Raw genomic sequence first — 26,319 nt, forward strand, 5'->3', positions numbered from 1 at the left:
CTAGGAAGTAAATCTAGCACAGATTTATGGACGGACATCGACTAAATCTCAGTTTAACCTACAGTGTGTACGTTTCTAGTACACATATCTATTCTCATTGTGAATCATGACCTAATGGTATATACATTGTCACCAATGAGCGGAACATGTATGTCGTTTGAATAACCAAGCCATCTTGGTCTCTCCATACATAATCTGAACAGTGGTCCAAGTACGGAGCACTATTTTGAAATAGTGTTACTGTAAATTGTGCAGCCTTAAAATGCACCATACAGTAGTAGTGCCACCATGTCCTGGCGCGCAACAGCAGTTTTGTGTTTTACAGTGCATTGTGCGCCATGTTTATCCTAGCATTAAAATTCCAAATACAACATAACTAGGTTTGGTGAACACGTCAATTATGTTTTGTAACACTACTGTTGTTGAATAATTTGGTTTGTGAGAAGCATGTCTGTAGAAGCTGTAGATTCTGATACGATGGATTTGACCCTGAAATGGATAAAGCGGTTAAAAATGGATAGATGGATTTCTACAGGATTCTATTATCCCTTAATACAAATCTGCTTATTCCTGGTAAGGGTCGCGACAACCAGGTGACTTATGCTGGGAGGGATTCCATTATAAATGTGTAAATGACTAAAATAAACGTTTGGTTCCTTTCTTTTTTCTAGATCAATTTGAGGTGCAAAGCGCATTGTTTCACATTGCTTCACAGTTGACAGCGTATTTCGCGAAATAGGCAATTTAATTTAAAACAGTTGAGTTATTTACAGTAAATGCGATACAGCACTTCAATCAATCATCTACTCCACATTTTAACAGGTAAATCCTACACGACGACGTCTTAGGGAGCACAGCGTCAGAAAACGTACTCCATAGCGCAAACCATTTTACGGGAAGCACAAAGGAAAAAAAATGCTTTAGAGCAGTACAGTATAGTGATTAGTTGATGAGAGCTCGTCAGTTCAGAGGATTCTAAATTGCGCACGGATTCGTACAGTCAGCAAATTGAGCGTAAAAGCCCAGTGGGTTAGAATGTGTTTATAACCATCAATCAGGACCGCTTTCTCTGGAATACAAAAATCTCATTAAACTGTGAATATAATACACGTATTGCCTAATTTGTTAGAATTTATCTCCCTTTCGTAATCCGGCATTATATACTGTATTATACATCCTGTATAAAACAATGGGAAAACATGGCATAATGACAGATAAATGTAACCTGAAGGTGAGCTGTTATTCTGTTTCCAGTAGAAGAAAAGCTAAATATATATATATGAGCAGCTAACACAGCAATTCACTAATAAAATGCAAATTTTTTATTTGCCAACACAATGTAAAAAAAGAACAGTAGTTTGCATTAAATCAAGATTTTACCCTTTCTCCAGTCATAATTTCCAGGCCTCCTGCTTTTTGCATCTAATTTATTGGAAAGCCACCATAAAAAAAAAATAGGATTTTGAATTGAATTCGGGCCTACAGTATGTTGATATGGTAGACATGCTGTAAGTAGTATTCCAGAAAGAAAAGCGTGGTTAGAGTGACCCCTTCTGGACAGAGCTGATGGTGCATATAGGTAATGTAGGGGAAAACAAACCATTTGTACAAATGAGTTTGCAGTAACGTTTTCTTACATTTCTGGGGTACCTAGTTTGATTATCAGTGCTGCTAACTTCATGCCCAAAGGCAAATGGTAAGGTTATCATAAATAACCCAATTGTCAAATAATACAGTATTCACTTAGCTCAGAGTTATACTGTAGTTTCTATTATTTTCTCACTAAAGAGTATAGATTTAACTTTCTTCAAAGCAGGACAAAGTTCAAAAAATAAACCACGAGACTGTCTCTTCACAAGCATACATCTCAATACAGATCAATAACAAAGTCTGCCTGGAAATACACAGTTTGCAAATGTCAGCTGATGAGAGTAGAGATTAATTCCTTCATCTTCAAAAATATTATGCATGTGGGTTAAGCAATTACTGACCTTTCAAAAGGCTTTTCTACAGTAACCAGACTAATGCGTTTCTGTTAAATACAATTTTTCACGAAGCAGTATTTTTGATTGTAAGCACCATTGTTTAAATATTTCTTTACATTTAAAAGCTTATTCTGAATAATTGCAGTTAACCAACATTTTTAATCTTCTAACTCTGTTTTAAATAGTAAGAGTTTTTGAGATTGAATGTCTTTTCAAAAATGTATTTTCCATAATGAGACAATTTCTATCCTCTTTTCTACTAATACTGCATAATATACATATACAATATTGCCAGTCAGTTACCATTGGTGATTGGTCAGTTACCATTGGTGAGCAATTGTTACTCTTTATGTAAGAATTACAGTTGTCAGTTACATTTGATTTTTTGTTACAATTTCAAAACAGAAGTAAATGACTTGAAAAGTAACACAATATAACAACAACACAAATCAATCATGTAAATTCACAATTGCATATGTTTTTTTAATGCTGATCTTCACGTTGATAACACAAAATATTAATTCAGTCTTTATCTGTAGGAGTTATTCTGTCATTTTTTTTCAAGTTATACAATTATGTAATAGAATAAGTCTATGCATGTCTGAAACATTACTGTGGATTTTGGAAAATAGTGCTTAGAACAGAACTGTAATCCAGGGATTTATTTTAATCACAAATTTAAATTTGTCTACATTTGAGATTTACACTGAATTGTTTTAATGTCTAAATTTGTAGAATGTGGGAATTGATACCTCTGGGTGGATGTAACAGAAATCTGCAGCTCCTTAAAAAGTTTTCAATACTTGTTATTTAGTAGTGCTCTCTTTGGAAAACGAACAAAAAAAATAATTATTTGATTGGATATGCATTAGGTGTTAACCATTAAAGCAAGTCTCATAGACCAAAACTAAAATACCCCTTCTTATGTCGTGGGTGGCCAGCTAGCATTGCTAAACAAACAGTAAAATAAATGACAGTTCATAAGCACTTCAGTATACAGTAGAAAAAAGCAGTTGGTTGTTGTTTAAAGGCAGTATTGGTCATGGAAAAGTCCACTTCACAGAGATGGGGAAACCTCCGTCTTGGATAAAAAGGACTGTTTGGAAGTAAAACCATTGTTGTTAATATGGCTTATGCTCATCCATGATTAATATCACTGTTTTTTTTTCATCAAGATAGTAAATGAAAAATCTTAAACTTCCTAAGGTTATGCATTACAGGAAACGCATTTTCTATGCATTATAATATTGTCTTCATTACTGAATACAGAATCTTGTGGTTGCTCTGCAGGAGAAGATACTTTAGGCATAAAAAAATTCAGTATCTATTTCCTGCCAGTGACATTGCACCAAATACATGAGTCATTCATATTTAATCACACAGTTTATCAAATACAAGCCCAAACAGAGAGTGTGCCTCACAGAAACCTACCCCATAGCAGATGAGCTGGATTTTGAATAGTTTACAGAAAGCTATAGAGGGCTCTTAGGTGGTAAATCAATGTAAGGGGCTCTAGAGACAAAATAATTATTGACTTTCTTATGTGATCTGACAGACTCGATTACAGATTAATTCAAAGCCTGCATGAAACACAAGGGAGCAGGGAGCAGAAAGACGTACATATACTGTATAGTGAGGATGCAGAACGTCTGATCCAAGAAAGTGTTAAAAAAAGCTGCTTGATTGTGTGATCTGTGGTTTAAAACGATCTGGGTGAGCAGGACACCTTTTCCTTGCCTTGGAAAGATGTGCTTCAGACCTTTCACCAAAGGTGCTGACCCTTTTCAACAGAAGGATGGAGCAATAAAGAAGGTGAGAGAGTGGAAAATGATGGAACAGCAGCTCAGGGTTTTGTAATGCTGCTCTGTGTTAGAGGTAAATGCCAAACCTGTTGTTTTTCTGAAATATACATCATATATATATAAGAAAAAAAAGGTGTCTATGTCAACACAGAATTTTAATCTAGACAATGTGGGAAACCAATAAATAAAGGAAGCAGAATTTTAGGATATGTAAGGATAAAGATATGTAGGATATGTTAAATCTACTCAATACATGATTTAAAACCTCATTTAGAATATTATGAAGAATTGTGGTCTCCACATTACAAAAAAAAAGATATTACTCCTCTTGAGTCAGTGTAGTGAAGAGCATCTCAGATATATTCCACCGACAGGCTTAAAAGTTCAGTTCTTTCAGCCCATCAATGTAGGGCATTCCTTTAACCCCTGAAAATTCCTGGTCACTCTTCTCTGGACTAATTCCAGAGCAACTATATCTGTTTTGTCACAATATTCCTGTCACGGTCTTGTTAGTATGTTGTAGAATTTCGCCATAACATTCCTTGATTTAACTTCTGTGGTTATAACCTTATATCTTAGAGTATGGATGCTTCCAAGCACTGCTTAGAACATGTAAATGATGGGTGAAGATAAACACCTAAATTGTTTTTATAAGTGCCTTCTTCACGCTCTTGAGTTTCCTATTTTGTGTCTGTAATTTATGATAAGACTCTGTACTTTTCTAGATTAAATGTCATTGGCCAGGTGGTGGTTCAATCACAGATTCTATGTATTTTGAATAACCTTTGCAGATTCTACAAACGTCACTAGTGTACTACCTACACTAGAATCTAGATCACTGATATGAACAGCGATGGCCCTAATACAGACCCCTGTGTCATTTATCAGTTATGTACTGTCTGTTAACCAGATCTCAAACCATTGAACAACTGTCTTAATGCCCAATGACAGCAAATTTAGAATATTCTTTTATTTCTGTCGTCTGAAAATCTGTATACGGTGTTTGTGTTCATTGCTGTTATTTTTTTTCAAAGAACAAGTTACTGTATATAACAGTAGGCTGAATAAAGTATAATAACTCAGTTTGGTTCTAGCAATCAAAAAAGCTGGATAGGTTACAAACGAAAGCCGTTCATCCCTTCTTATGTTTTTAGATTCAGTGAATTAATAATCAGCAGCCTGTTGACCCCCAGCAGAATCCAAAAAGCTTATATCGGTTTAATCAGGAAGTTGGCATTTATCTTTTAACCTAAGGTGTGGTCCTATCACCCAGTACTACTTCTTATTTTAGGATCCAGCCTATACTTTCCCTAACATTACTGAAACAATTGACATGATTGTTTTGTAATGCAAGATAACCCTGCTTCTCTATAATTTGCATTGTTAATACAGATCCCTGTGTCATTTATCCCTTATACTGTATACTCTCTCTGTTTTGTATCCCTTAAGCAGATCAAACCATTGCACAACTGTCTTAATGCCAAATGTCTGTAATTTTAGAATATTTTAATGAGGAATTTTATCATGATCATTTTAACAATATGTATTTTTTCAAATAAACTGGTTTCTCTATTCTTAATTCATTTTCCAATTGTATAAAGGAAATCAGAGCAAAGCTTTTGAAGCTAGAAAAACAAAGCTGTGCAGGGTCTTGTATAGTAGCAGTCTTTTTCAATATAATAAGAAGTCTTCATTCTTGGAGGATGTCTGATTTAGATTTTAAATACATTTCATTCTGAAGTAAGTTGTAAAGTAGAAAAATGTGTAGGTTTTGACAAAGTGAATGATTACCTTCATTAAGGGTGGTTTGGCTCTTTTTACATTTTTAAACATGTTCCCATTCATTCTTCACTCATAAATGTAAGTATAGATTACCCCTAATTTTCTGTGCACATGGTGGACAGCAATTGTATTGACTTGAGACAAAACAGCAGACATTTTATGTTAATGGAAATATTGCCTAAATAAAAAATCGTCTGTGGTAAAAAAAAAGGTCTAAAGCTTGTTTAAAATGTATTGTACTGTATGTGCTACCTAATAATACATTTTCCTCTGTAAAAATTTTCAAAAGCTGGAATCTGTAAACATTGCATTTGTTGTACGTTTAGAATTTTTCTCTGGCATACTGAACTACAAATGGAGAGGTATTTTTAGATGTTTTGTCAGGCTTTGTCTATGGGTAATGAATCACAAGGTATGAGTAAATAATGAATGGAAACAATAGTACTGTATTTGCATCACTGTCATGGATTTATGAGATAAGTAATTAAGATATGATTTTCATTCATCTGATTTGGTTAGTACAATGTCTAAAAATCTCTAGAGCGATGAGGTAGTGTCTAATTAAAGTTTAATCCAATTCCTCTGAGGCGTGCCATTTGTTTTTCAGTTTTCTCACATTATTTCAATGATTTAGTTTTTGCGTTTATTTTTCTCCTGTGGTGGTGCACCTCATCTAAACAATAATTAACCTAAACATTTACCCTTCCACTGCTACTAAGAGCAATTAATAAGGATGCTCTTCAAACTGCAAGTCCCATGTGATCTCCTTATCAGTGCTACGTTTGTGCTGACCTAGATTCTATCCTAAATGAATCATAATCATGTAAATTAGTGTCGTGTCTTCCTCAAATATTTATAAATGCCTGGGAGTATTTCACATAGCTTCTCCATGCTTCCTCAAAAGGTTTTCAGGTGATGCTAAATAATCTCCATGATCATTGAAACTAAAATTGTTAGGGAGATTCTTTTCTTCCCTTTCCCAAAATTGCTCCTTTTATAACCAAGATAGAAAGAAACCCTCTTTGCTGCAGAATGTACCCATACAAAGGACCACTGTGACAGCTGCCTGTTGTGGTAGGCAGCCCTGATACCAGAGCAATGACCCCCAGTCGATTTGGTAGCTTCCTGTAAAATCATCCCCAATCCTTAATTTGCTCTATTAATCAAATAATTGGTTCACATATGTACCAGGGTCTCATGAATCCCCAAGGCGTCATGCAAAGTATTTCCACCACTGCACAGACAGATGAAAAGAAAGATTAAGGAAAAACACTTCTATTCAGAAGGTCTCTAAAAAATAAAAAGCTTTTATGTGGAAGCAGTAGCATCCTCAGTTTTTACAACAGTGGTTATTGGCCTCTGAAAAAGCCACATGAGGTCAATAATACTTCCAGGGTAAGCGTGATTATATTGCAGCAGTCAATCGGTTGAAATACCAGTGGTTTGTCAGGCTCAGCATTTCGTTGGCTGTTTTGGACACAGTCTGCATTGAAAGCCAAATAAAGGGCTAAAGGGCTTTAGCTTGTGACTGCAAAAGTAATTTTATTTGTGGGGGGTCCATGCCTGCATCTATTGGAAAGAATACTACTTTACTGATGAAGCAGCTTATAATATGCGTTGCTAGAACTTATACAGTTGAATAGAAATATTAGTGCAGTGCATTATGGACATAATGTAATATGCATTCTCACTTTATTTGGGTATTTCTGAGTTTAAAATGGAATTTTCCACAGAGGAAATGCCCTTTTTACTTTTGTACTCTATCCATGACCATAACTTGAGGTTTGTGGCCCACACATGAGTGGTTTACTTGGCTGATGAAGAATGCAATTTAATGAGCTTCAATAGGTAGTTCTAGACAGATGTGATATTCATTAGGGAGATGGCAGGTTACATAGTGGCAGATGAATCATATACTGTGACAGTCTACCTGACAGTTTCACAGATCGCTTGGCAAGAAAAATGTCTAAAGATTCAAAGTGACTTATAACGTGTATCTACATATTTCCTTTCCCAGCTCCATCTTTGACTTTGATTTCATAATAAAATACACCTCGAGTCCATACTAGACCTGTCAATGGCATTTTCTTGCAAAGAAATTGCAGAAGAGGTCGGCCTCAATATTTTAACTGTTCTTGTTTCTAAAACGTGGTATCAAAAAGAGATAGAAAAAGTTCTGGTTTTAATTTGAACACTAATCCAAGGGTGTAGCACATGTACAAATGGATTGCTTATGCGTTTATGATTGCTGTGGGTGTTTTGAGACATTTTGTTCAATCCACATACTGGCACAGATGTCTATACTGCTGGCAGCAACGCGCGCACTTGCAGATATGTCAGCAGATGAGGAGAGAAAGGAAGAGTGGACAGAGGGCTTGCCAGCTACTGCAACAGATTGGAGCTCCAAATTACTGTCAGAAATGGCCTGAGAACACTGTGGCTACGTAAGACCATGGAAAGCAATTGCAGCTCTGTGCAGAAACTATGCTCTTTCATCAAATGTGATTTTAGTCTGTATTCAATTCAATTCAATTTATTTTTATATAGCACCTTTCTCAACAAGGTTGCCCCAAGGCACTTAACAATGCATGTTACCATGCATGTTGTGAATACAGAACAGAAAAGACCAGAGACAACGAAGGAGAGTAACCAAAAACTCCTTACTAAGGAGAAAAAAAATCTCTAGGGGTCCAAGGTCACCTGGCTGCCCAACCCCTTTGGGCATACTAACATTATACAATTAAAAGAAGAAATAAATGAATGAAGGTATTAATCCATCCATCATGTCTTCTGTATGTCAGTACTCCATGCAGATCTCTGTAGACCAGCAAAATCCTCCTAAACACTAGCTATATCCATGATATCCCTCTTGGATCCATATTTGGATTCATGTTTAATTGTATCAGATGAAACATTTAAAAGAAGAAGACGCTGTTGGCATGCACATAATGAGGTGTTGAATGTCAAAAGTATTTCCCATTTCACCTCCTTGCATTTTAAATTGTTTAGACTTCCCCTCCACATAGGTAATTTTCCACCATTAACTCAACAGCATGCTAAAGGAAAGGGCTAACTGGCAGGAATACTGCATAAATGGATTAGAGGAAGGTTCCTCTGTTTTATCTCTGACAAGCCAGCCAGATGAGCAGCAGAAGTTGGCAGCAGTTGATTTTTAGACACATGTATACCAAGCCGTCCTGCAGGAGCTCCATTGGCTTAGCATCTGGAAATACAGTGGGTCAATGTATGACACACAGCTCAGATTAGAGCAGAAAACCTTGAGCAATCCTAGCCATGTGGAAATAGGCATTATCATTCAGAAAGACAATGCTTTGTCTTGCTGTAAGAATGGGTGGGGCACAGGTTTCAAAATGTGGTTGACATACTGTAGCACCGGGCAGTGAGATTACCATCTCCAACAACAAACTGATTACTGAGGTTATCAGTAATGTTACTCCCCTCCACACCCACAGCCCTATTTCATCACAATCAAAACAATTTGGTTTCTGTACATGAACATCAATGAGTTTTTAATGGTTTCTACCCTATACTTATATATCTCCAAGTAAGATCCAGATCCAGGAATCTTCAGACAAAATATTCTTTTGCCAGCATCCATACAGTTCTTGTCCATGATGATGCACACTCTACAATAATGGCCAGGTAACACTTTGCTATGTTACGATTCTAGGGTCCATAAATGAGTTTTTTATAGAGCTTCAATTCTGCACAGTTGTGTTAGCATTTTTAAAAAAGATTCTGGATGGATGGAACCCGATTACCCTACTGTAATGTGCAACGTGACACATACTGTAATTTGTGACAATGGACTTTTTTCACTGAGCTGTGGCATTGTGTTACTCAAATCTTTTTCATTTTGCACATCACATGTACTTGGCTCATTTAATGCCATTTAATGTCTGTGATGTTTTCATATTCAAAAGAATGACAAGGTTGGGTGATAACACGGGTTTTAATATCGTTTACAGGACTAGCTGCCATCATACCCTCAGACAGGTGGATTGGTTGGTATTGAGTACAATAATTCAGCTGAGAAAACATTTGCATTTCTAAAGTATACTTTAGCATTGTGAATAATCTGCCCACATATTCTGAATGTCTGAGTATACCACTGAGCAAAATGAGGTGATTTCAGTGACAGTGCATCAGCAGTGTAGTGTAGCTTACACTGTCAAGACAAGTACTTTCTTTCTTAAAGTGAAACTGATTGGTGCTGTAGGTACAGTATATGCACTGAATACAACTGTGGAAAATGTATCATATTTCAAACAATATACTGTATATTAACTTAGTAAATGGTACAACTGACACAGTTAAGAAAAAATATTTTCATTGCACTAAAGTCTGTATCTCACGTCACCGTTTGTCATTTTTCCTGCGGACATAAAATACTGTAAGAGATTTTGTTACAGTAAAAGGAGATGCAGGGAGTTCACAAGTCTGCTACTATGTGTGGTCTTTGATGCCTCTTTACAGTTTACAACACCAGATATCCAACTTTCAACTCTACAATTATAATTCATTCTTTTCCCCTTCATATTTTTCCTAATTATTTTAATTAGTGAAGATGGTAATTACACAATACCCTAGATCATTGTCCTTGATTATGATTGTTTTTTAGGTTACTAATCATGCTATAATCAATTGAAGCACCATGAGTCTGTTCAACCAGAAATGTCTGCTCTCACAGACCCAATAGCAGAGAACCTATCCCTTTGTACTGTAGCTGAAATTTATTTTTACTTGTAGTAAACCTCAGGTCAAATAGGAAATGTGTTCCTATTATCTTTTATACATTTTCTAACATCTTTGTAGTATCAAGTTAATATTGTTGATAATTTGCCCGGACTCCCTTATTGTTTTTTTAAATTGAACTGGCTGGTTTAATGCAGCAAAGGTAGACGAGTTAATGTGCAGTGCGCTAATGGTTTTGCATACATCAGTCAATGGCTGTGTTCTTAAATTCTTGTTAGAAGGGTTCTTGTTAGAATTTGCTGGGATTAAAAATGTGTATTTATAAGTACAGTATTTACTCTCTATACACTGTACATAGACTATATACGGTATCCATCCATATCTAGATACAATATTTATCCATCACCATTTAGTCTCCTATTCTGGTGAGGAGTGTGTTAAACTGAAGCAAGCACAGCGATTCCAGTACAGTACAGTAGTCAGTACATTACAGTACATTGTGTCAGATTTTCACTCTTCATTTATTTGTTTGCTATACTGCCCAAGCATAATCAATCAATTATGAACATTCCAGTAATTAAGAAGCAGAACCCTTTTCCACCTTGCTCTGACCTTCATTAGGGAAAGGGAAAAAATTGTGAGGGGACATCACTTCCACCTAAGAAAATGAAACTATAGAGAGAGGAAAACTTCTCTCCATCTCCACACATGAGGAGGCATGACAAATCTCAGAGCCACAGAAAAAGAGACAAATTTAGAAGACCCAATCAAAAATGCATGCCTTTGGGAAGCAAAATAAAACTGAAGCCTTTGGTGAAAACCTGTGTGAATTCCCTAACAGATAGCCAAGTGGTGGAATGAAACCTAAAACCCAGAAGCTGTATGACAGCAGTCCTAAGCTTCACTTCACTATGCAGTCAGAAAATACAGTATAAATATAGTTTGAGATCTAATACAACCATCATGAAAAATGCCTGTGACCGTGTGCTACTTTGATTACAAATCAAGGACATGCCTCTGAGTATGAAAATGTATGTGAAGGATCATCTGATTATTACAGCACAAACAAAATATCAAAACCCCTGACCATTTTTTATCATTCTCATGTGAAGAACACTTAATTACTGAGCCCTGCTGCCTCAGTCACATATAAATTCTCCTTCTTAATGAAGTTATAGGAACTGTTTTCTCAGCAACCATCAAACCCCTGAACAAGATTACTGCTCACTTGAAGGCGGCTTAAGTTTGCATTTCAATTTCACTTCCTTAGGGGACACTAATGTATTTTGAAAGCTTTAACCCTGACAGTCTTAAACATCATCCCATGCTGATGTAGGCCCCTTACTTGGTCAATAATCAAGTACTCTTCAAGAGCAGTTTTAGTTTACAGCTGTTAGCAGGGATGAACCACCTCAAAGACTGCTAATTCTATGCATAATAATTTGAGATGCTGCGCCACTTTTTACATAGCCTTATTTATGCTAATGAAATAGCTGAGGAAAACTAAAAACAAACGTCACATGACCATGAAGGAAGTACAGCACAGCACAACATTTTTCAAAATGAACTGCTTCACATTGTGCTAATCTCTCACTTTCACAGCAGTAGAAAATCCCTTCACATTTCTTAAATCACTACAGAGCCCTCTTGCTCTTCAATTGAAAACGCTCGGTTTCCAGCAGAAACACTCGCAGGGGAGAAAACTATTTTGTTTGTCACCTTATTAGGTTAAATTGCCTCTCCCTGTGTCCTCCGTATAATTTTTAAATAATATATTTTTTTTAAAAAGCAAAAGACATATTGCCATATTAGGAAGCGAGTTTCCCAGTGCTTCAGTTTCAAATAGCACAACTTGGCTTACCCAGCAAAGTGGAAAACAAAAAATGAAAACTATGTAAGCAATGGTAAAAACTCTTAATATACAATGTTAAGGCATAAGGTATATAGTTAAGTTGAACTATTGGGCAGGAGAAAGGCCTAGACAGTAATAAAGAAAACAGCTGACAGCTATGTGAATCTTCACTTGCTGGAATGTAGTTAGACGTGTAATCCAAATCCCTCTAGAGGAATCTGGATGATATTGCATGAAACCTCTGAAAAGGGATGAAAGAATGACACTAGAATATATTTTTCTTCCCAGAGGCATTTTTTTTAAAGAAAAGAACTGGACTGTGCAGCCCCCTTCAAGACAGTGGTTTCTGCTTCTATTTGTTTAAGTCATTGGTGTTTTGTGCAGTTTACTTTTGTTACATCCCTTTTTTTTTCCTCTGAAGGAAACAATAGCTTCTTCAGAAGTTGTGGGCTTTTCAACCCGTCGGTTGAACGCACTGATGACAGGGTCACTGCAGGAACTTCGTCTCGGTAGACTTGTACTTAACAATGTCAATTTTATTTTCTTCCATGACAAGTATATTAATTGACTAACTGTTAATGAAAAAATACATTATATCCTTGCTCCTTATTATTTTGGGAAGCATCTGTTTTAAGAACTGTAACTCGTTTTGAGAACTGCAACCTGTAACTGTAACTCAAAACATCTCTCCAAAGTCATGGAATAAGTGCAATTAACAGTAATATTTGTCTTGGCTGAGCATAATTTTAACAAGCAATTAAATCACATTACTTGTCTCATAGCACATATTAAGAAATGTTTTTAGAATAATTTTAGAACAGGAACCCATTTCGGTGTTGTTTTATCTGGATGTTGGGAACACTAAAAATAATGTCCTTTTGATAGTACTTTGTGAAATATTGACCAAATTCTCTCCTTGACCAGACATTCATCTTGCTGTTATCACATTTTCAGCTAGTAGCCTTGGCAAAAGAGTGCCCATGAGGGAACATGAGTGCTTCTTTATAGGATTCCCACAAAACAAACAAACCACAAGCACAATACAGTAGGTGCGTTTTACCCTCTTAATGTACTGTGTAATGTCTTAATGAAACTGACATCTAAGAACATGTAAGAATACGCAGCCCTGTAGTTTAAGTAGAGGAAGAAGAATCAAGATCACCTACTGTACAGTAGAAATCACTAGGAGCATTGAATTAAGAACTTAAAAGTTGTTAGTAATAAATATTTATATAATAATGAAATCAGTCATTACATACAAACATTCCTGTTGAAACATTTGGTATATGAGTGGCACCAATAATAATTTAAACAAATAGTTGTTGTTTTTGTGTTAAATTAGAAATAATCCTGTGTTTTGTCGAAAGAAAGGGTACCAAACCCTAGATTCAATTTCATTCATAAATGTTTTTTTTTTCCCTGAGACAGAAAGGTATACAGTAACTTTAACAAAGAATGATGAGGAGGTACCGTACTCACGGAAAGGTGGAATACGACAAAAATGCAGAAAATAAAAAAGTACACAAGTTAACACTCTGCAATATAAAGCTGTATGTATTTTTATTTTAACTTTTGATAGCTCTCCTGAGTAACCTCAGAGCTTTTATGAACTTTTTGCTTAAACTTCAGTCTAAGCTAACCAGATAGCAAAATTCTCATTATTAAATGGACTTATTTAATTGATTAATGTTGTACAAATTAAGAGTTAATGAATGAATGCAAATAGTCAGCCAGCATGAAAAAGACTAGACAGAATATTTACTGCTTTAATATGAATGCACTGATTTCTTTGGAGTCTTGTTTTCCTTTTTCCCTTGCACCACATTAACAAGGGACTAAATTGACTTGATGGTAATCCAAGAAAATCTATATAATATTTTCATGAATAATAGAGATTGCAGCCGAATGAGGCAGGCGGTAATTTTATTTAATTCTTAAGGTAACACAGCATTCAAATCATGGTGCATTTTTGACTAAATGATTTGGCTGATTAGCTGGTTTTCTGAAAATGAGCACTGCTCGAAGAAATATTAAAAAAACATATGATATTGTTCATATTGTATAGGTCTGAGATTAGAACACAGACTTCACAACGCAGCTGTAAATGCAGGGGTACAGTCTGCTCCATGGCTTGTACACATTGTATCATGGGTTTACAAAATATGATGCAATTCAAAATGTTACAGATTGGATGTATTGTTGATACAGTAGGTGCAAATCTTAGTGGAAACACGACTGAACAGCTTGGGAGATCTAAGATTTCTTTGAACAAGAAACAACAGTAATTGATAGAAAGGGAGCATAATGTGTAATGTGGTATATTTCGATGATCAGAAGGCCTTTGATTAATTCAAAAGATAACAATCAAGACAGAGTGAGAGAACCACAGGAGATCTGTGAGCATAATATGGTATGCTTTGAAAAATTACTGTGAAACTGCATTGATTAAGTTCAGATCAATTGCTGAAAATTTCAAGAAAGCAGATTCCAGAAGCTTAAGGGAAGTAGAATAGGACAGGAAATGTGGAGTAAGTGGAGAATGGGTGGCAACAGGTTAAGGAGATCTGTCCTTTAAAAATCTGTTTAAAAAAAAAAGACAAGATCCCAGATGGTTCACCAAATCAGTTCAGAAACATGTAAAGAAAAATAATAGGATCCAGTGAAGATTACAATGAATTGTAAGCACAGGTTAAAAAGGGTAAGAACCGAGAGAGCGATAGAAAGTAATATTGTAATGCAGACTAAAAGAATAATAAGGTCTTTCAATATTACAACAGCACAGGAACTATTAAGCATGAAGTCAAACGTTTTTCATTCATTATATTAAAAAAAATGTCGACCGATGCGATGGCACAGAAAGCACATTCCATAATCTGATTAAAGAGAGAGTTCTTTATTAAGACATGCCTGAGCCTTGGTAGTGGAGGTCACTGGAAGAAGGGACACAGCTTCTGATGGCTGTAAAAAGCAAAACAGCAGTAAAAAGGCAATGACCCTTTGCAACCTAGCTGCAAACTGCTTTCTCTTATGATGGTAGGAAATTCATTCATTCCACAGGCTTGTAATAATAAATCAGTTTTGTGTTGTCATGTAGCTCTAACTTACACGGTGATGAAATAATCCTGCTCACAGTGAATAAATATTATTTTTATACACAGGGAGCACATGAGATGTACTGTATGGGGTTGTGATTACATGTGCTTACATGGCAGTTTGTGATTGGCACATCTTATCCTTAGTTACAGCAACACTACCTCACTGTAAAATCGTCTGGCACTGTTGTATCAGTTAGGACTTCAAATACAATCACATCTATGCTGACGTTTTTCATTCATTATATTAAAACAAATGTCCACATAGTCAACATTTTTAAGCTGCAGTGACTGACGAAGAAAAATGAAATAAGAACATACAGCAAAAACAATTAAAAAAGAGAGCAAATCTAGCTTATTTGGAAGTTAGTAGTTAATCGATCTGGGGATCTCATCCATTCTTTTGTTGAAAGAAACCAGGGTATAAACTTTAACAACATGGCTGGATATCTTTTCCACACTCTCACAACCCTGAAAAGCCCTTATAGGAACTTCTTTATATGAAAGCAATAACTTCATATTATATGCGACTTTTTATATATTGGGTGTCTGATGAGTATTAAAAAGGAAAGCTATTCAAGTTATACCTTATAATGTCTTATAAATTAAAAGATTCATTTGTGGACTTTGAATCAAATAGCAACAGAGTTTCCTAACACTCCGGTACCAGTAACAGATGTTGAATAGGAAAAATGAATGCAGGGGCACCTCTTAGAGATATGTGATAAATTTGGGAATTTTGAAATGTAGTACCCTGGCTTACTGTTTTCATGCTTGTCCTGTAATAATCAAAGGAGAATCTTTGTTAATTTGGAACCTCCATTGCTGCAATTTATTATAGAATAGTAGAGATTAACTTCTGAAAAAAAGAGAATGTTATTCCTGCTGCACGTGCAAGGTAATCATGCTAATTTATCTGAATAAAGTTTTAGTGGTTGGCTAGGCACCCATTGTGGCGAGAGCAGTGAAGGTCTACCTTTCTTGAACGATACTCAATACCCTTGTCATTTTTAATCTTTCATGATGACAATAACTGAAACGCATTGTCTGAAAATCCTGGAATTTAACCCTTAAGTCATGTTTAAAATAAATTTGAAAATGGATAGCCTCCTGTATCTTATTTTTCAACTTAAATGACGGAAACATTCTGTTACAAAAACGTAACAGCCAATGTTTGATGTCAGCAGAACCATATACTGTTCCATTCCACTCAAAAGTCATTTTCGCAAAGCACGTATCATTTTCAACACATTTTATTCATTTCTCTATCTAAACCAACATAAGGCAGAGAGCGTTTTTGACATGTCCTTGGAGGCTTGTTATTGGTAACATGTTTATGGGACGTGCTGTGTGCCTTCCAGTCCTTCATAATTAATAGAGTTTTTCATCGTGACCATATTGCTGTCTCAACTAGTCATGACAATAAATGCCTTTAAAGAACGTGCCGGTAGAAGCACAAGCACATTGAGACAGAATCTGAAATTATCTGCAAAAACCCCATGAGCTAGTGCAGCCTTATCAAAATTCTTCTGTGCAGTTTTATCACACCTTTCCTACCTGAAACCTTTAAGGAAACATTAATGGTATTCAAAGTCTGCAGACACAATGTTATTATCAGTATACAAATATACAGTACAGTGCTAATGGTGCTCAGTATGTGATCTATGACCACCACCAGGAAATGCCCTGCACTTTGATAAATAATAAGTCACATTAATTTTTTACCGGTGAAATATTAAGTCCTTCTTTTTCATATTCGTCTTGATTCCTCTTCTTTTTTGCCAGTGTTCTCTATTCCATGAAGGAATATAGAAAATCAACAGAAAAAAATTAATGAAAAAACCCTTAGGTGAACATTACATTAATGTTTTGCATTGTTTCAGTGTTTCATCAGTCTGACATCTGAGTCTGAAGTTACAGTAGTTCTATGTGTTGTGTGAAACCTGTCGCTATCTAATCAGCAGCTTTCCAAGGGCAAAACATATTACTATGAATGTCAATTCTCCTCCTATTTTACCAGCAAACTCTTAGCTGCATTTTGAGTTTCTGTTGGAAGAAAGGTTTTCAAACTGATTAAATCCAATTTCCCCCTCTGTGCTGATGCTTGTAAAGGAATATACTGAATAAGGCATGACTGAATGCATTTTTAGGGTTATATAATTTGTGTCCCAAGGCACTTTGCCACTGAGCAATTGAAAAACTAGTGTGAGTGAGAATCAGCAAAGAGAAAAGAAATAGCAGAATTAATCAATGGTTTTCATAAAGAACTGAAAGAGGAGCACAGGAGGGGTGGGGGGGTTGAATAAGGGATGTGTGCAATTTTGTTGATTTAATTCAAGCTGTGCAGTGATTTTTAATGCCCCCTGTGGGTTCATAGATAGTGTATGTTCATCTGCATGGAGTGAAAGGAAATGATACACTTATTTCATAGACTTGGATATTCCATGTCTTCTGAAAAGGTCCAAGGACTATAACATAAGGAACCGGTACTACCATTTTACTCACTTCATTCGTTTGTGGCAGAAAATAAAACAGCCTTGCTCATAAACATCCTCCGCTTTTAACACACTGCTCGTCAATTATCAATAAGCTGTGTAGAATATGGAAACATGGACGGGATATACTGAGTAATTTGTGGCTCAGCTCAGTTCGGATACCGAGAACCACCTAATTTTTAAAGATTTAATTCTAACAAATGAACTGTGCCAATGTGATAAGCCAATATACCCATACAAAATTTTAAAGCTCACGTTTTTTGCACTTACTTACCTGGGTATCACTAACAAAAAGTGTGATAAGACATGCTTGGGATGGCTTGTGTAGTGTGTTTCAGCGAAAGAGAGGGGACTCACTTGGAAATGTTGCAAGCAGGAAATTAATTGAATGTTGTCACTGGGATATTCAATGGCCGTGAAAACACCTTCATTAGACACCGCCAGCTGAAAAGGAGCAGCTATAATCAACCCAGTTCTAGTAAGCTTTGTGTAACATCCCAGCATGGCAGTCCGAAGTATACAGCCCTGTAAGGGTAGCATCGTTTTGATTTCATGATGATGATTGCAACCACATGACAAAGGTCATTCATGATTTTCTAATTTCTGCATCCCAGCCATACCTGTGGGACACATTGGGTATGAGATGGACGTTGATATTAACAGTGACCAAATAATACACTGCTGTACCTACTGAACTGAGAAAAATGTGTGGTGATTCCTTGTGCTCAAAGCCACTCTGGTCACATGCTTGAGGTCAAACTAATGAGGCAGGTATGGAATGTGTAGCTCATCCCCAGCTGGGATTGGATTGCTGTTTAATAAGTATATGTCCAGCCCAAAGCCCCATGTTCAACAGCAGTAACTTCTGTTCTGTTTGTGTATTGGGAGTGTTCCACCCCCAATAAATAAAAGTGTAGTCTTTTGTCATGGGAAAAATCATCACAACACAACACAACACAACACAACGTCACAACAATCTCATGGCTCTTTGAGATCTAATAGCAGATATTAATTGTTTGGAGAACTTGAGCACCATATTACTCATGCCAAATGAGCTTCAAACTTTCCTGTTAACAAACGAAGAAATAATGTCAAAGGCACAACTTAGAATATAGGCTAAAAACTAACCTTCATCCCATCTACTGTTTATCTTGTTTATCAGCTGCGTTTTAAAGGGTTTATTAAGACAGAATTTAATCACAGGCACTCAAATTGCAGAAGAAAGTGTTGCAAAGTGCAGATCTGAAACAAATAAAGACCACTATTTTTTTCAAACAACGGGAAATGACAGTGGGACATTGATGTCATTTTAGGTCAAGTTTGGGTCCTGATGCAGCCAAAACAGCTGTAAATACAATGTGAACAGAACATGGAGTGTCACTGGGCTCTTACCATCCTCGTTGATTTGTGACGGAAATGACCAACTGACTGGGAGGAATAAAATTATATATCTTGACCAGCCACCAAAATAATGGAGATCCTAATGGACTCTATTATTGAGCTTGACACCATCATTTATCTCTTCTGCACCTGCGGCAGAGGGAAATCTTACATCACAGCTTTTGGTTTTCAGCTTCTGTCAATGAGGCACATCTGCACATTTGACCTTGAGGAATCAGCTGCACATTGATTTAAAGGTTATTCCAGCCTGAACTCAAGATGACTGCTGCTACTTTTGTGACTTTTTTTTAAGTGAGCAAGCTAAAAAATAGTAACCTTACCCAAGTGTTATTTAGAAATGAACACACAGGCTGTGTGGCGGTGGAGTGACGCTGTGAGACACAAAGGCTAACAGCCTGAAGCCATCACTCACAATTTTTCCTCTCTGCACAACAACACCCTCTAAACATGAGATAACAGCAGTTCAAACACGGACTCATGCTAGCCATCTTCAGAGAAAAACACAGAAGCTATTAAGACTAGGCTAAGAGTGAACCTAGAATGTGGTGAAGACACCGTCTCCTTTTATTAAACTGAAATAGACAGTGACAAACAGTACACAAAACTATTAAATGACATAAAGAGGGAATTATTTTAACTTTTACCCTCAGGTTTAAGAGAACGTTTTGTTTTAATTTCAGAGGAAAAAGTGGAAAAGGCAGTGTCTTTTATATCATTGCGGCAGTTTGTTTTTCGCCAGTGTTCTTTAAGATGCAGTATTGTATGTAAAATTCATGACTGAATTTAATATTTTAAATCAGGGCTTGTTCCTGATTCAGGCGGCGAGATAGTGGTTACTCTTTGATGCCAGTCAATTTCTTTATACAAACTGGATTGAGTGCTGCATTTCTTTATTTGCTCTCACAAACTGAGCTACTTTTGAAGTGCTGCTTTATCTTATAAAGAACCGCTATGGATTTTAATGGCCAAGTGTCTCATTTCTAGGACATTGTCATTTCTGAAAGAACCATGACTAAGACATAGGATATATGAAATCCTGGTCTCTCTCTCTTCCACACACCTGCACATAATAAGAAGAAAGTTTGAACAAAGTGTAAAAGTCGAGAATAACAAGGAACCGATAAGAGAAATACTGTACACCAAGGTTATGCTTGTTAATCAGCCTGCATCTATGGCAAACATGAATCATCATAGCTTTATATAGCAATGTCACTTAGTGTGTTTTTAAAAGTTTGGTCTTAGCAATAAAATCTCAAGCAGAATAAAACTCAAGATCTACACTGAAATGTTAAAGAGATGTTGAGCTGCAAACTATTGCCTTTTATTCCCTGCTAAAATCTGCCTTTTATATGTATTTTATTTATATATTCAGTATATAAACTCAGTTCCTGTCAGTGTTTCCTTTGTTGCAGACAAACAGCAGCTAGCCCTTGAGTTTAAGTGCCTTTGAAAAGCTCAGGTTAATCTGTTGTGAATTGTGAGCTGTCCGGTCCTGCAACAGGGAGTCAACAGTATGAACGTTGTCCTGCTGTCATAAATGCATGTCGGTACAGAATTCTCCCATTACTTTATACGATGTGCCAAGGCCAGGAGGCAGTGCTGTCTGACTGAATGATATGTTATTTTCTGGTTATTTTATGTTTTGCACAAAGAAATGCTATACTTACAGAATGTCTAAGGACTCAACTGCACATGCTGCATATGATTGCTGGCTTCAATAACAGCACTTTATTCAGCCTTGCGGATAGTTCTAAGAGTTCATCCAATGGCTAACAACATTTCACATTTTAGCATATTGCAAAATGCAATTTAATATCAAGCTCATGTCTTTAATGCCATACTGTACATTCCCAAAGCCAAATATGTTGCACTAAAATATTTTCATATAATGTTGGGAAAACAATGCATTCTCAATAACTAAATGATTAATTATTAAAAATTAATGACTTAGTAATTTATAAATTAAGCACTTGAACTCCTTATTGTATTATTAATTGTTTACAATAATTGTCTTCATTTAAAATGTCAAATTAGTATGAAAACACACAAGGTCAAAAGGATATGATAACATGATGGCATGTGCCTGGTATGATGCAATTTCCCTAAAATAAGAGAAGATAATATGCTAATACTAGTATAATACTTCTAATTCTATTAATTAATAGTAATACTAGAATAACAGTATTCTCCCAAAATGGTCTTTTTTGCAACAAACTAAAATGCTTTTCAAACCTTCGTTGAACTTTAGTGTGACTATGTATCGTAAATGTCAATACTTTCTGTATGGTGAGTACATACATTACACAGAGTGTGCTGAACATAAAAAAAGCATTTGTAAAAATGTCTTGTACTACAGCTACTGTGCAGTATATGCTAGTAGTATACCACTAAGGATCCTACATAAATAAAGTCCATATCAGAACCATAGCAGCTCATTCAGCCAGAACTCATCCTGGTTTCTGTTGTGTTAAGTGGACTGGAGTTTTGAGTTTTAATTAGACTTCACTGACAGAAAATTAAAACAACATACCTAATTTATATCCCCCCACTAAAAAATTACCTATATACCCCTGTCAACAGTATTCACAATTGAAACACCAATTCTGCATTATTCACAAATTTGCACAATGCATTCTTAAAGCCCCAGAACTTCTCAAAGTCGCCTAGACAGTTATGCAATTTGCAAAACATAGATTCTTACCTCATCCTGCTCTTCACTAACCCCTCAAACACCCTCCCCACCTCCTGAGACCCGGAACCAGAGATTTTATTTATAACCCCAGTCTTGAAGATGGCGAGTTTGGCCTGGCCTAAAAGAAAGTTAGCAAACCACAACAAACACCAAGATGTCATCACTGCAGGCCAGGCCGAGATCGATGAAGAGCCGGACCAGCACAGTAGACATGGCCGACAGGTGGGGGCAGGCACTGGAGCAGTGGAACGCTGTCTCCCTCTGAGCCCAGAAGGGATGGGTGTCAGACACTGCCGGATCCAGAATGGACACAAACAAGTTGACCCCCAGGGCGATGTGCAGGACCCATCACTGTGGAGGGTGTGAATCCCCCTAGTCCATCATAGGGACTGCCTCCCAACAATTGTGATCCCCAGTTGACTGGATTGACTGAAGTAACTGGGGTGGGTGCAGAACCAGACTCAAGTGGAGACTGGACCCTGTAACCCATAATAAATACAGTTAGTGTCCAAAGGCATACCCACTACACTCTACCACACTCAAGTATCCCATATCTGTAGTAAAATATACTGTGTATCCTGTTTTTATTTAATATTGAATGGTTAGATTTTAGCATTGCTTGTTTGACCTGGTCATACAACCGATATTAAGATGATAGCAGAATATGTGACTGGATTCCTGATGAATGGTTGTTCTGAAATAGTTAGCAGCAATATATTCTAAATGTGTTTCTTGTACACTGGAGTATTTTCAAGATAACACTGTTAAAGGTTTTGCTCGGTAGCTCATACTTTCTCAATAATTCACACTTTGAGCTTACAGATTAGGGTGGAGCAACACTTACAGTTAATTCAAACATGCTATTTCCTAACAGTTTGCTGTGCTGGCAGTTCCCATCTATAGCTTGCACTTTGTTTTAAGCACGTTGGCGACACGTTTCAACAGCTCTGACGGAAATCTAATACAGCTGTTCTGACAGGACCCATAAATTTTTTTTTCTCAAACAGCACAGCGGTTGCCTTTCAAGAACACACAAGCTAAAAGCATCTCCCACTTCTCAGCATTTAATCTTCTGTTGCAATCAGCAGTTTCAGGGTTTTTCAGGTTCAAGGATTATTTTTTATTTTAGATGTAAAGAATAATTGAAAGTAATAAAAACAGATAATTAAATGTGTGCCTTTTTTTTGCTAGGAAAAAAATGCAGCCATTTACAAAATAATATGATTATCGTATATGTGGAGTACTTTAAAAAGTTGTCAAATATTATAAATTAAATTTCTTTACACGTCCATCTAAATTGTCAGTTGCTCCATTTTTTTAGATTGTGTTTATCTGTATCGAATACAGAGAGAATAAACCACCTCTGTATTGTATATCTGGTGGTAAACAGACTTGCCTACAGTATACTGTATGCTTCTTGCAGATCCCTAGTTCAGTGTCCCCTGTCAGCTCTTACTCCAGAGATACTGTAGGCATCAGTGACACAATTATAGGAATCCCTGTCAGCCCTTGCAAAGGCAGACAATTAAGGAGCACCTACCAACAAGATGAAAGGATATTCAGATGACTACAACTATTATAAACCAAGTGAAACTTAGGATCGGTATCTTCAGTGTAAAAAAATTAACGAGACTTTGAGTCTGTACTGAAGCTTTGCATTTCTGCTTTTTGTGAAATGGACAAATTAGAAGGGAAACTGGAAGTTCTCTTAACTATGCAAATGTAATGTGATTCAGAATTTAGCACTGAAACAGGAAATCATTTACAGGTAGCATCAACTGCTGTAGTACTAGAGGAAATGCAAACAAAACGGGGTTAAAAACCACACATTTGTCTCTGTGAGCAAGTTGTTTGCTCCAAAACAATAGATGGCAATTTGCTCACAGGCAAAAAGTGGACTGTTTTGTTGAAGATGAAGAATACAGCAGTGTCGTATGTTGTCAATACATTGTTTTGTGCACTATTTTATTATATATAATTTATTTATTTTATTATATAACAGTTTATAAAGCAAAAAATGACCATGTAAATCTATAATCTTAGTTTTAATCTTTTGTTAGCTTATTACAAAATGATTTAAATCAAATTCCCATTAATGAGATTTCACTAAGCACAAAGTTGTGGTGCAGTTCTAGATACTGTTTGGTTTTTATTGTTGAACACCTTTGACAGCATGTCTGCCTATTGAATGGGGTAACCTATGAGATTGTACTTACAGTACTGTACAGTATATCTTACTCCAAGAACATGCTTTGAATGTTCTTAATCCTGATCTTTATTTGCTTTGTCAATTTTGTTTTTTCTTTCTATACCCACTGTACGTATATCACTTAATGTTCTATAAATGGTATCTTGAATCGTTGTCAAAATTCTGTCCCTTGAAACCAGGTTAATTCATCAACTGTGGATATTGGTATTATATCACACAAGCCTTTTCATAGAAACACAGGGAAAAAAACGTAAAGAATTGTGTAATGGTAGGCCTACAGAACCATTTGCTTATAGTGGATGTGGAAAAAAGATTTTTTAAAAAAATACAAGGCTGTCTCTGCTTATTCATACCTTTCTACAGACCTTAAATGAAAAATTGTTTGTGAGAACATCTCCAATTTCAGAAATGCAGAATTTAGGCAAATATACTGTATCACTTTTAACTTTATATTTAGCACACTTACAGTATCATCATCATTTTGATAATCATTTTTAAGCATTATTTGTACTTGTGTTGAAGACATTTATGGAGTGATTGCTCCTTAGAGCATCAAAAACATTCTCAACCTTAAAGCCTTACTTTCCAAAATCATCATTTGTAACCAAAACACATTGATCACCAGAAATGAAGGGATTCAAATACCCACATAAATAATCTTCTAATACCATGGACCAGAGGAGCCACATCTGTTCTTGTCAATTCGTTTCTAATTGAATGCAAACATGCATAAACTGGGAACAGGTGCTTATGTTCTGAATTTGATTGAACTGCTATTACAGATCACAACCAGGCCAAATAAAGTATACACTTTAAAATATTGAAGTGCTGCTTCATTATTATAGTTATAGCAAGGCTTTTGTGGTGTTTTGAGGAATTGTTGTGCTTTTGGTTTCTGTTTTTTTTATGCATGTACCACAAGTGCTGACTGCTTGGCCTTGGATGTAGTTTTTTTTTGTTAGACTTGGTCCGGGAGAGTAGTCTTTAAATAAACCAAGGTGCTGCATCATTGTACTGTAGGTGTTTATCCGTTTAACTTGTGCCAAGTCTCCCAGGCCGATTTGACATTATCTGAGGAACGGCGATAGATTTGCTGCACCCCTGGCTGCTGAATCCCTTAATAAAAAAAAATGAAAACCTGTCAGTTTCCTTGGTACTGTCACAGAAATCAGAAACACGGGGAAGCCCACTGATCTAAACAATTTCGACTATAATGTCATGTATCAGTAACCATAGCAGCACAGCAAGCGGTAGATTTAGGAAAATGACAGAAAGTGTCACAGAGAGATGAAGAGAGATCATGTTTTGTATTCAGTCATGGTATTCACAATATAAAATAATACTGAGAATTTGCAGCCAACTGAATGCATTAACACTGAGGTGTTTGGAAACATTGTGCTGTGCATGGCTAATGTAGAATCCATTCTGTTGATGTTGGTGTTGTTTTTGTTTCCTTGTTCCTCGAGTTCAGAATAGTTCTAACTGCTATACAAGTTTGGACCTGACATTGGTCCAGTTTGATGTGGTCTAAAACACACTCCTACTGCTAAGAGCCAAAGATAGCCGTTTTGGATACCGTGCTACAGTACTTTTCATTGGTTTGATGTCTATGTGGCTGCCCTACTCTCCTTAATCATGTTAATCATGTCATGGCTCTGGAAATGGGGAAAAAGTCGATTTTCTCTGTGCAGCTGTAGGTCAAGCACACCCAGATGGTGTAAGGGAAAAAAAAGACATCTTGTTTTACCTCGGAAAACATTTCATTATTTGCATAATTTCTTGCAAACCAATGCTGATGTTTGGCAATGGATAAAAGAAGGAAGCAGCTGAATAGATCAGTTGTGACAGGCCTAAGGGAATCCATTTTGTACTTCATATGCTAAAATGTTTAATAAATGCTACACTATCTTCTATTAGCGGAATTACTGTGGGCTCTGTTGTGTTTGGCATAATGCTTTTGAAAGTTGATTCATTTTGTCCAAAAAATGGGACAGTCAAATGTGTAATCTGGTCTAGAAATTGAAGGATGACCTTCATTTAAAATGATGAAACAAAATATAAGTATACGATATTCTAGAGAGAATCATGGTAGCCTATTCTGTATCTTGATTTGAATGATGAATTGATTTGCCTTTGTAGCTAGATATTTCTTTTAAGAATTTCCATTCATGTTAGAAACGCGTTTAAAAATGTGCAGAAAACACAGTGGCAAACTTATCTGCTCGGGGAAAAAAATCACTTGCTATTCTGATTCCTTTCATTCATTTTAATTGCTGTGTGGTGCCTTATCTTT

At 36.2% G+C, this 26,319-nt stretch overlaps 1 protein-coding gene across 1 annotated transcript in view; it reads left to right on the forward strand.

Moving 5' to 3' along the window:
- ttll11 (tubulin tyrosine ligase-like family, member 11) overlaps positions 1-26,319 on the forward strand; it is a 309,887-nt gene that overhangs the window by 119,820 nt on the left and 163,748 nt on the right. The gene's annotated exons all lie outside the window — the stretch shown is intronic.

Source organism: Lepisosteus platostomus, chromosome 21, assembly GCF_059453375.1.
Source record: "Lepisosteus platostomus isolate fLepPlt1 chromosome 21, fLepPlt1.hap1, whole genome shotgun sequence".
In the NCBI taxonomy this organism is placed as follows: domain Eukaryota; kingdom Metazoa; phylum Chordata; class Actinopteri; order Semionotiformes; family Lepisosteidae; genus Lepisosteus; species Lepisosteus platostomus.